Source organism: Choloepus didactylus, chromosome 4 (assembly GCF_015220235.1).
Source record: "Choloepus didactylus isolate mChoDid1 chromosome 4, mChoDid1.pri, whole genome shotgun sequence".
NCBI classification, from domain to species: Eukaryota; Metazoa; Chordata; class Mammalia; order Pilosa; family Megalonychidae; genus Choloepus; species Choloepus didactylus.
The window spans coordinates 182,185,440-182,198,243 of NC_051310.1; the positions used below are offsets into that span (position 1 = coordinate 182,185,440).

The following is a 12,804-nucleotide window of genomic DNA, read 5'->3' on the forward strand; positions in this document are numbered from 1 at the left end:
TAGTTAGCATATATTTGATTACTGAATTTGAATTTTTTTCTGCTTATTGTCAGTTGTGATTTTTCAAACTGCCTGTTGTCGTGCTTTGCCATTTTCATGGATAGTAGTAGTTATCTTTTTTCTTATTTTATTGGAAAGCTCTTTACATGTAAAATATATTGTCTTTACCATTTGTATCATATGTATGTATGTTGTAAATATTTTCCCAGTTTGCAATTTTCCTTTGCTTTGTTTATGGTATTTTTTGATGTACTAAACTTTTACCTTTTTTTGTAATCAGATCAGTATTTCACATTTGGTTCTGCTTTTATTATTATGCTTAGAAAGTGCTTCCCACTACAAGATTACATAAATATTAAACTTTAATTTTAAAGAGGACTGTGAATAGAAAATTTTAAAATAAATAACTTGGGTATTAAAATGTTACAGATTTAAATCATCCAGAAATAAACACAATTGTCAATAAATAATTCAGGTCATTTTTATTTATTCATTATATTAGTTGGAGGCATGTATTATCTCCCTTATGTGCAATGCATTTTTTTCCCTTACTTACTTTGATTAAAAAAACTTTTTTTATTAGAGCAGTTGTAAGTTTATAGGAAAATCATGCTAAAGCACACAGTTCCCATATACACCCCAACAGTTTTCCCTACTAATATTTTTCATTCATTTGGTAACTTTGTTACAATTGACAAACCAGTATTATAACATTAACTTTAGTCCCTAGTTTACATTAGGACTCACTCTCTGTGTTTTACAGTTCTATTTTTTTTTTTTTTTTAATATTTCTTCTGGTCACATATATATCACACAAAATTTCACATTTTAACCACTCTCAAGTGTACAATTCAGTGGTGTTAATTATTATACACAGTGTTATGTTACTATCAGCACCATTCATTACTAAGACTTTCTCACCACCCCAGACATTCTGTACCAATTAAACTTTAACCCCCCCCCCAACAACTTCTGGAAACCTGTACTCTAATTTTGGGGTCTATAAATTTGCATAATCAAATTATTTCATCTAGGTAAGGTCATACAGTATTTCTCCTCTTGTGTCTGGCTTATTTTACTCAGCATATCTTTAAGGTTCATCCATGCTGTTGCATGTATCAGAACTTCATTCCTTTTTACAGCTGAATACTATTCTATTGCATATATGTATCACATTTTATTTATCCATTCATTGGTTGATGGACACTTGGGTTGCTTCCACCTTTTGGCAATTGAGAATAATGCTGCTATGAAGTGTGTGCAAACATCTGTTTGAGTCCCTGTTTTCAATTCTTTTTGGTATATACCTAGAAGTGGGATGGTTGTGTCATTAGGTAATTCTATACTTCACTTTCTGAGGAACTGCTAAACTATGTACCCCACCAGCTGCAATATTTTACATTCCCACCAGCAATGTATGAGGGTTCCTATTTCTCCATTCCCACCAGCAATGTATGAGGGTTCCTATTTCCCCAACACTTATTTTCCATTTAAAAAATAATAACCATTGTATTGGCTATAGCCATAGTGGGTGTAAAGTGGTTATCTTGTTGTGGTTTTAATTTGCATGTCCCAATGGCTACTGATGTTGAGTATCTTTTCATGTGCTCATTTTTATACTGAGCTTTTTTTTTTTGTTTTTAAGTCATAGGAGTTCTTTATCTATTCTGGATATTAAACTCTTATCATATATATGGTTTCCAAATATTTTCTCCCATTTTGTAGGTTGTCTTTTCACTTTCTTGATGTCCTTTAATGCAAAAAAGTTTTTAGTTTTGATGAAGTCCCATGTATCTGTTTTTTCTTTTGTTGCTTGTGTTTTTGCTGTAAAGTTTAAGAACCCATTGCCTAATACAAGGTCCTAAAGATGTGCTATGTTTTCTCGTAGGATTATAGCTTTAGTTCTTGTATTTAGGTCTTTGATTCATATTGAGTTAATTTTTGTACATGGTGTGAAGTAGGGGTCCATTTTCATTCTTTTGTATGTGGATTTCCAGTTTTCCCAGCACCATGTGAAGAGACTATTCATCCCCTATTGAATGGATTTGGTACCCTTAATAAAAATCAATTGACCATAGATGTGAGGGTTTATTTCTGAACTCTTCATTCTATTCCATTGATGTATATGTCTCTCCTTGTGCTAATACAACTGTTTTGATTACTGGAACTTTGTAATCAGTTTTAAAATTGGGAAGTGTAAGTCCTCCATCTTTGTTCTTTTTCAAGATGGTTTTGGCTATTTGGTGCCACTTACCCTTCCATACAAATTTGATGATTTGCTCTTCCATTTCTGCAAAGAAGACTTGGAATTTTGATTGGGATTGTGTTGAATCTGTAAATTGCTTTGGGTAGAATTGACATCTTAACAATATTTAGTCTTCCAATCCATGAAAACAGAATGTCCTCCCAATTATTTAGGTCTTCTTTAAATATTTCAGCAATGTTTGGGGTTTTGTGCTTAAAAGTCATTTACTTCCTTGTTTAAATTTATTCCTAGATATTTAATGTGTTTATTAGCTCTAGTAGTTTTGTTGTGGATTTTTCAGGATTTTCTAAAAGTACTCTCATGTTAGCAGCAAATAGTGAAAGTTTCACTTCTTCCTTTCCAGTTGGTTGCCTTTTATTTCTTTTAGTTGCCTAATTGTTCTGGCTAGAATTTCCAGTACAATGTTCAATAGCAGTGGTGAAATTGGGCATCCTAGGCTTATTCCTGATCTCAGAGGGGAAGTGTTTGGTCTTTCAGTGTTGAGGAGGATGTTAGCTATGGGTTCTTATGCTCTCCTTATCATGTTGATGATGTGCAATGCATTTTTTTTAAGCTGTTATTTTCTAGCACAAAAGAATTCACAGACATCTTGGTGGCTGCCCTTGGATGAGGAAGAGAGCTGGGCTGGCTGTCTGCTTCAGTTCTCCACATCCTCCCACCTCCCCCAGGCTCACAGCTAATCAGCAGCAGACTGCAGCAGGAAAGTTCTGGTTGTCTTCTTGACTATTACCTTCCTCTCTGGAAATGGCTTCATTCAGGCCCTGTAGGTCATGGAGAAACCCTTTTTTGGGGTCTCCTGGTAGGCACTGCCATTGCTGGAAGTGGAGGTGCCCAGGAAGCTAAGGCGATGAAGTTCCTGGAGGCCTAGGGATGGACCCATGGATTTCTTCTCATTAAGGAAAGAAGAACTGCCAACAACCACTAATGCTGGTAACTGGAGAGGAGATACTCCTGGGGGAAGACTGCCAGCATGAGGTTTTTGTCCCTCTCCAGCTCGCAGGTACAGTCCCTCCTCCTTCCCAGCCTCATTCTGCAGGTACCTCAGCTTCTGGTTCCTTACCCCAGTGTCTTTGCGCTGGATCTGGCGCAAGGAGACCACGGTCTTGAAGTGATCCCTCCCAGCCTCATTCCGTCTCCTCTCTGTTTCTATAGCTGTTTCCGTAGTCCAGTTTCTACTTCAGCCACCTTCTCTTATAGAACTTGCTCATAGATCTCCTGCTGCTGGGATATCTCGGGCAGGAGACTGGCCACCTCCTCCGTGTTTTCCTTCTGGTGCTAGTAAGCAGCTGCCTGCTGCAGCCCCACATTAGGCCAGGGACTCCTGGGGTCGCTGCAGCGCCTCTTCCTGTTGCTAGGCGACCTCACTCAGCTGCAGCTCCTCAGCCTTGCCTTGCTCCCCGGCCCTGCCCACCTCCTGCTGGATGACGTGGGCCCTCAGCAGCAGTTCCGCATCCAGGCGGCTATGCCCTTCCTTCAGCTGGTGCAATTCAAGGATCACGTCCGTGGGGAATGGAGGTGGAGGGTGGTTCTCCTAGCGCAGCCCGCAAGGGCCACTTTTTGCGCCATCGGGCCCTGATTAGTGTGGGTCATACAGGCAGCATAGTTGAGTTGGTTGCTGAGGCTGGGAAGCTAAGATGCAGCCTGCTCCACCTTAGTCACGGTGCTCAGGAGCCAAATCTGAGAGCTGCTTTTCAGCCACTGCTGTCTTCTGCTGCGGCTGCTGCCTGCGCCTCACTCACATGGTGGTTATTGGCAGACCTTGTTTGCCAACAAGAGGGCTGCCTTACAAGTTGGTGGCTGGCTTCTCCCAGGGCGAGCAATTCGAGAGAGAGCAAGAGAACACCCAACATGGAAGCCGCGGTCTTTTTGTAAGGTAATCTCAGAAGCAGGCATTTAGGTTCAGCCCACACTTAAAAGGAAGGGAATACACATGGGCATAAATGCCAGGAGGTAGACTTGTGGGGCGCCATCTTGGAGGCTGCCTACCATAAGTTATATACCCTAGTAGTCATGAGCAGAGGCCGTGGCCTCAGAGCCCATGGGTTCTCATCCCAGGTTTTTCAGTTTCTATATGTGTGATTATGGTCAAGTTTCTTAATCTCCCTGGGCTTTGATTTTATCTGTAATATCGGAATAAAATAGTGCCCACTTCAGATAAGGCTGCTATGAGGATTAAATGAGATAAGATTTTGGAAGTCTTTAATATGGCCTTTGCCACATATAAGTATGCAACAGATGTTATCTTTGGCCATTATTATTATGTAAGCAATCCTTTTCAGAAAGCTGACTAAAAATTATTCCTGTGATGCTTTAGAACTCTGCAGATTGGAGTCCTGCTTGACTGCCTTAATCCTCTAATGCAGCTGTAGATTATAAATTATAAAATAGGAGATGGGTCAGAGGAAAAATTTGGGGAATTTCAGCACATGCAGCTATGGTAGCTATTTGGAGCTGGGTTTTTAAAGGACTCCATTCAGGTTCGTTTGTTCTATTGCTTCTGGTTCTTGGCACCTTGGATTCCTCTCTACTTGGTAGAAATAACAATGGTGGAGAACACTGTCTACCATGGTTGCTGTTTATTTCAACAAAACAATGCTTTATACTCTAACATGCTATCTCTGATGAAAACTAAATTCATCTACTCAGCTGTCAGAGAGACAAATTTAAGTTAAGTGATGCTATATAGAGTGGAGTATAAATTACCTATCTAATTGCAGAAGTAGAATTTATGGGGAATGTAGGTTCATTACTCTAATCCACTCTGCTTTCAAACTGCTATTTTTACTTTAATCTCTCTTTGTCTTGCTCCCTTTTTTCCTTTCTCAATCATAGTAAATTCCAATTTTCCATCATGGTATTTTGATGCTTTTGACAGCTACCTTTAAGCTTTCTTGCATTATGCTTTTTTTTTTTTCCCTGAAAATTCACTGTGTAGAACTAGGTTTTCTGTTTTTTTACTTGGAATGATTCATTTATGAATATTCATAACTATCACTTACTTTGATTCACATTTGTGTGCTCAAATAATGTCTGTTCAGTGACAAACTTTTGGCTCATGGTACTGTCATGCTATTCTGATTGTTTTCAGATTTTTCTTTTCTTTCTTTTTTTTTTTTAAAGTTAAAAACTCTTTAAATTTTTATTCCTGGTACCACTACCACAATTTACAGGGCAGTATACCTGATGTAATAAAAAGAAAAAGAAAAAGCTACAACAGATAAAAGAACTCAGGAATGGACATCTAATAGACACTACATTGCATTAATCAATAGCTGCACTTTTTGCAAACTGTGGCTATGACAGTCCTGAACAAGAAGGTTTTCCTGTTTAAACTGCAGTAACTTTTCTGACTATGGATCATTGTTCCTTCTGTGGCAGATTTTTACTTTCCTCTAATGCATTTGGGATGACTGTCTCAAAGTAACCTGCAGCTTTCCTGACAACTCCTTGCTCTCTCTCCTGCTAAGAACTGTAGCCATTTTCTGTTGAGTTTTTAGAACCTTCTGCTACCATATCCACCACTTCCACCACCAGATCAATAACCACTACCATAGGGACTGCCTGAGCTTCTTCCACCCAAACTACCCCCTTTCATAGGTCCATAATTTGATTGCTGTTGTCCACTGTAATTTCCAAAATCATTATAGTTCCCGCCACCACCATAGTTACCACCGCCAAAATTCCCTCCTTCATTGTAATCATCATATCCTCCACCACCATCACCATATCCACCTCCTTGGTTTCCATATCCTGGTTCACCACTACCATAGCCCCCTCTACTACTATAATCAGGACAGCTGCCATAGTTGCCACCATCACCTCCAATCCATTATAACCAACATCACTTCCTCCATAATTACCTCTGCTGCCACCTCCACCACCATAGCCTCCTATTCCACCAAAGTTTCCACCATGGCCAAAGTTCCTTCCACCACCTCCCAAGTTCCCACCATGGCCCATAAAGTTGCCAGATTCCCCTCCATGACCTTTTTGTGATCCAGCAGACTGCATCTCTTGTTTAGAAAGGGCCTTTTTCACTTCAGAATTATGCCCATTGATACTGTGGTATTTCTGAACAACAATTTTATCAACTGAATCATGATCATCAAAAATTACAAAAGCAAATCCTCTCTTTTTTCCACTCTGCCTGTCTTCCATAACTTCTATGGTTTCAATCTTGCCATATTTTTCAAAGTAGTCTCTCAAATTATATTGTTCTATATCTTCTTTAATACCACCAACAAAAATTTTCTTCACTGTTAGATGGGTACCAGGCTTTACAGAATCCTCTCTAGAAACAGCTTTCTTTGGTTCCACTATACACCCATCAACCTTGTGTGATTGAGCACACATTGCTGCATCCACCTCTTCAACACAAGGGTAAGTTATAAAACCAAAGGTGCTGGAACATTTTGTTTGGGGGTCTCTCATCACCACACAATCTGAGTGTGCCCCATTTGTCAAAATGTTGTCTTAAACTATCATCCATAGTTTCAAAGATCAAACCACCAATAAACAGTTTTCTCAACTGTTCTGGTTCCTTTGGATCATGGCTCCCCTCCCCCCCGGCGGTGGTGGCCGGAGTCAGGCTGGGGGCTAATCCACTCATTCAGTTATTAAGTCAACATGAATTTATTGAAGGTCAACTTTGTGCTAGTGGCAGTTTTACCTCCATTTTGAGACCCTTCAGGTTTTTCTTAATTTATAAGAAAAGGGGTTGCTAAGTGAACTTCTTGAGGGCAGAGACAGTGTGTAATTTATCTTAGTTCCCTACAGTGCCTGATACATTTTGAGCACTTAGTAAATGTTCTTTTTTTTAAAAGAATAAAAGAAAGAATGAATGCCAGAGGACGTAGAAATAACCAAAATTGTTTAGGAAAGCGGAGGAGGAGTACAAAATTGACAGGCATAGTAACAAAATTTATGATCTTTTCGCAATTGATTTCCAATGTTGCTGCACAAATGTTGCAATGTTTTTTTATTTTTATTTCTTAGTTTGCATGGAGGGCTTTTCTTCATGTTCATTTTTAGTAAGAAAAGTACCTGCAGGGTGTAATGTCTATTTCTGGCAACCTGGTAGACTTATAGATCTAGTACCAAACACTTAAGTTCTGTATAAAAATAGTACATGCACTACGTAAGCTGTAAATTATAATATAGAATAAAACATTATGTATAATAATAAAATATTTTTAAATACATGACTGAGGTGGTAGAAAAATAAGAGAAATGCTTACAAGTCAGAAATAATAATGATAATTTTTATTTTGATCTTTTAATTTTTAAATTTACATTATATATAAATATTAAATTTATATTTTACGTACATTATATTTTTGTGTTTATGCATATAATGTAAATTAAAAGAATATATGGCATGAACAGTATTTTTCACCATAAAAAAATGAAAGTGACTATAGGGTACATCTGTTTCTCTGTCAGAAGTGATTTTGAACTGAGTATAGGGATTTGTGTTTAGCAATTCTGAAGGAATTCTCACCTCCCCTTTGGCCAGTTCAGGCCCTGGTTTTATAGTATCATGATGCCTTCTCATAAGTTTTTGTCTCTCACTAGCCCCCTTTTCAAAAATGTAAAAGTAGATTCTCTATTTAAAAAAAAATCATATTACCTGGTTTAAAAAGTTATAATTCATTCAAAGCTAATCCACTTTATTCAGTTATTAAGTCAACATGAGTTTATTGAAGGTCAACTTTGTGCTAGGCATTGTGAGTGTGCTGAGGATATAATGGTCAAGAGATTAATAGGGGTTGGACTCTCCCAAAGTTTACAGTTTATCCTTCTGTAGAAAATATAGAAAATACAGAAATGTGTAAAAAGAAAAGAAAGATGATCCATAATCTTGCCACCTAGACCTATGTTCTGTTAAGATTTGTCATTTTGTTCCTTCACTTTTTCTCTCCATCCTTCTGGCTTTTTCTCTCTACATATACATATATACAGAAGACATATAGTTTGCCATAATGTATGATATACCATATAATACATACAATACATAAAATTTTTGTATAATTGATCTCATACCTAATATATAATATTATCTTGTCTTTTTTTCCACTTAATATTATATTGTGGCCATTTTCCTATGTTATTCCAAAATTAAAAGTACTTTTTAATGGTTGATAAATATATTTTATTCATATGTTTGAATATTAACTGCCTATTTTGTGTTTTTGTTGTTTCTAACATTTTTTAGGTTAAAGTAGTTCAATAATAAGCAGATTTGTTCATAAATCTTGTACTTCTATTGACTTCTTCAGTCTAGATGCCTAGAAATGGAATGTTGGAACACAGATTCTAAAAATATTGAGACTCCTTAAATATATCACAAAATTGTAATTTATCAATTTATACTCTCATCTACATTGGCCTATTTTCAGTTTTATAAATGGTTAATGCAATTGTTATTTTGCTGGCATTTGACCTGAATTATTTCACTTATTCCTTAACAGCAACACAAAAGGGAGGTTCTATAATAAGCCCATTTTTAAAAAAAATGAGTCTTGATTATACTCGAGGTCCCAGACTCATAAGTTGCAAAGCAAGGCATTCATACAGTTGAACCTGGGCCTGACCTCTCTTACTCCAAAGCCCATGCATGCTCTTTCCCCTACTGGGAAAAGTTTTGAACTTAGAAATCCAGAGTTTCCAGTTTTTTTTTTTTTTTTTACCTTATTTTACTTTATTTTTTTTTTAACATGTCAAAGCTCTATTTGGATATTACAGACTTTTTCAGAAGTCTGTATTTTCCTTTTAATTTTATTTTAAAAATTTCTATCAAAGTTATTTTGTCAGTTCCAGTCCTCTAAGAAGCAGGTACCAAGATGGGATTAGACAAGCAAAAAATTTATTTACAGAGACTCCTGTGCAGGATAAAGGAGGGAGCAGGAGGAGGCAGGGAGAATCTTCAGAATGAGACGCATCTCTGACACGTGACTAAGAAAAGAAGGAAGGAAAGATTGGGGGAAGAGTCTCAGAGCTCAGCAATCTGAGAAGGTTTTAGTCAGGATAATGTGAAATGTTGAGCCAAAGTTACCATTAGAGAAATCACGTTTCAGGCCAGAATGGGCTGCAGTAGGACCCTGCAATGCTCACAGGAGCAGCAGCTGGGGGCTGTCAGTCAACTGTGCTCCACATAGCAGGTTCTCTTGAAGGAGATATGAGCCCCATGGTTGTGGTTTAAAAGTAAAATAGTACTAAAAGTCTTATGATGAAGAAGCAGTCCTATACCCATCTCTACCATTATCTAATTCTCCTCTCCACTGGTGAGCATCTTTTAGGTATTTCACCTGTACATTTTCTTCCATATCTATAAATGGTATTCATATATTGCTATTTCTGAATTTTGTTCATTGTACATTTTAGCTACTGACTTTCTCTTAAGAAAGATGAAATTTTAGCTTTACATATTCCCAAACAGCCCCCTCCCACAACCATTTCTCCTTCTTTATCTTTCTAATACATTTACATAAGATTTAGTTAGAAGTTTTTATTCAATGTTTAGATTATTATAACTTTGTATATATTCACAATTGAGCCATGTAGTGTACTATAGTTGCATTTCTTTAACAGCTCTTTGCTCTCCCTGGAGTTAATAATTATCTCAGTTTTGATGTACCTTATCACTTTTTCATCCCCAAGCTCTTTACCACAGTCTTTGTACATGATGATCTCTCATCTTGGAAAGTGCGCCCTCTCCTTTTTTACATAGTTAAATCCTATTCATCCTTCCTGTCTTATAGCACACATCATTTACTCAAGGAAAACTTCTGTGACTCCCTGGGTCTGGGTCAGAGTTATATACTATTATAGAATCCTATTTTTTTCCTTTTATAGCTCATTATTTCAGTTAGTAATTAAATGTATGTTTGATTAATAACTAAAAATTCATTGTGAGCAAGAATCTTTTCTGCTGTTGGTTTTCATAATATTCTTAAGACCTAGTACAGTGCCTGGCAAACACCACTATCACCACCATGAACAACAATAACAACCAAATCTTACTAGGTATTACTGTGTGCCAGTCCCTGTTCTAAGTGCTTTAGGAATACTAACTCATGTAATTCTTAAAACAACCTTGTGAAGTACATACTATTACTATCCCCATTTTACACATGGGGAACTTGAGGCACAGAGAAGTTAAGTAACTTGAGTCATGGTTATGTAGCTAGTAAGTTGTAGAGTTGACATTGGAACCCAGTTAGCATCCAATAAATACTTTTTGAATAGATGGAATGAATGAATTGCATAAAGTTCTTTAGGACTCTTTCAAATGAAAACAGTAATAAAGTAGAGTGTGCTTATTCTGCTATAGGTATTAAGTATAAATATTAATTTATACAAATTTTAAGTATAAGCTGCATTATTGGGGATGAAGTAGACATATTTAATTGAACTAAAAGAAAGGCAGCATCAAGGAAGCATTTATAAATCAAGCACTTAATTCACATGAGGCTATATTAAAAAAAAAAACAAAACTGCAGATTAAATCCCTACCTTTTAACTTTCCAAAAGTTAACTGCCAAAACTATTCAAAATTAAGTGATGCCTCTAATTATTATTCTTGTTATTTTTGTGTGTGTGCTAATGAAGGTGTCAGGGATTGATTTAGGTGATGAATGTACAACTATGTAATGGTACTGTAAACAATCGAAAGTACGATTTGTTTTGTATGACTGTGTGGTATGTGAATATATCTCAATAAAATGATGATTAAAAAAAAATTAAGTGATGCAACTTGATTCAGGAAGCGAACTAGCTGGGTGGTTCTTCATCTGCTTCCCTATTCTTTCGGTGGTTTGTGATGCGTTATTCAGCAAGTATCTTGTAAAAAATCTGTAGTCTAATCATTTGGAATATAATATTTTTGTAAAACAACTCAGGTATCAAAAATACCTCCAGTTTTCCCTTTTGGGCTTCTAACTTCCTCATTTTTAATGCTTTCAAAAGTATAAATTCTGTAGGAAATGAATTTTAAAATCCCGGGGAGGAAGGTAGACCCAGCATCGTGGGATGGAGAACATCTTCTTGACCAAAAGGGGGATGTGAATGGAAATGAAATAAACTTCAGTGGCAGAGAGATTCCAAAACGAGCCGAGAGGTCACTCTGGTGGGCACTCTTACGCACAATATAGACAACTCTTTTTAGGTTCTAATGAATTGGCGTAGCTGGTGGTAGATACCTGAAACTATCAAACTACAACCCAGAATCTATGAATCTTGAAGACAATTGTATGAAAATGTAGCTTGTGAGGGGTGACAATGGGATTAGGAAAGCCATAAGGACCACTCTTCCCTTTGTCTAGTTTATGGATGGATGAGTAGAAAAATAGGGGAAGGAAACAAACAAAGAAACAAACAGACAAAGGCACCCAGTGTTCTTTTTTACTTTAATTGCTCTTTTTCACTTTAATTATTATCTTGTTGTTTTTGTGTGTGTGGTAATGAAGGTGTCAGGGATTGATTTTGGTGATGAATGTACAACTATGTAATGGTACTGTGAACAATCAAATGTATGATTTGTTTTGTATGAGTGTGTGGTATGTGAATATATCTCAATAAAATGAATATTAAAAAAAATCACAGCATAACCTGTTAGTTTTTCCCCTACTACTTTTCACCTTAGCGTTTCTTGTTTCCTTAACATGCCAAATTTCAATCTGTAATACACAACAAAAGCGTCACCTCCCCAAGCCCCTATTCTTAGTAAATCTGTATAAGAGTTTTGGCAAACTGTATAAGATACTGGCAAACACCACTATCACCACCATGAACAACAATAACAACCAAATCTTACTAGGTAATATTTTTCTTAGAAATGTTTAAAAATAAATGTTAGGGCAAAGCACTCTCCCATTATAACATGTTAACACTTGTTTCCCACTTCAGCCACCTCAGGATTTTGTTTTACAGGAAGCTGCCTGGTCTTATTAAGAACTTCAGCTAGTGCCTAAAATTTGTATTGGCAGGATTAATTGCAAAGTGAATTGGTTCCATGGGTTTGTTATAATTTACAACTTGATGTTACATCTCTTAATACGTTGCTAGTTTAAATAGAATCTTTTATGATTTTCTAAAGATGATAAGTACAATGTTTCACTGAAGTTGAAAGTTTCATTTAAATTTGGACTCTTGCAAGATATACTGCAGTAGAAAAGTAACCATGAAAGGCATTAAAAATTTATCTCCTATTAGAGAAATGTGATGGTTGTTGTAAATCACCAGAATTGAAGTTAATCAGAAGTTGGTATTGTAATTTTACATATCCTTATCTTACAGTACTTAATTTCTCTGAGTAATTTACTTTCGGTTGGGCTAATTGTCTGAACTTGGATAAGCTTAGGTAGAGAAAGATCCAGTAAGAGGCTTAGCAATATGTAAATGGCAGAGATATGTGACCGCCTTCTTGGTATAATTTGAAGGATGCTAAAATCCATGGAGTCATAGAATTTAGAGTTGGAAAGAGACTTGTGAAAATTTGGTCCAAACTCCAAGTACTATGTGTGCCCTTAATTTTCTTA

The 12,804-nt window shown here is 36.5% G+C and overlaps 2 pseudogenes; both read right to left on the minus strand.

Annotated features, from left to right (window-relative positions):
- Positions 1 to 3,130: 3,130 nt before the first annotated feature.
- LOC119533028 lies at positions 3,131 to 5,323 on the minus strand (annotated as a pseudogene).
- Positions 5,324 to 5,759: 436 nt separating this feature from the next.
- LOC119533029 lies at positions 5,760 to 9,949 on the minus strand (annotated as a pseudogene).
- Positions 9,950 to 12,804: the final 2,855 nt, after the last annotated feature.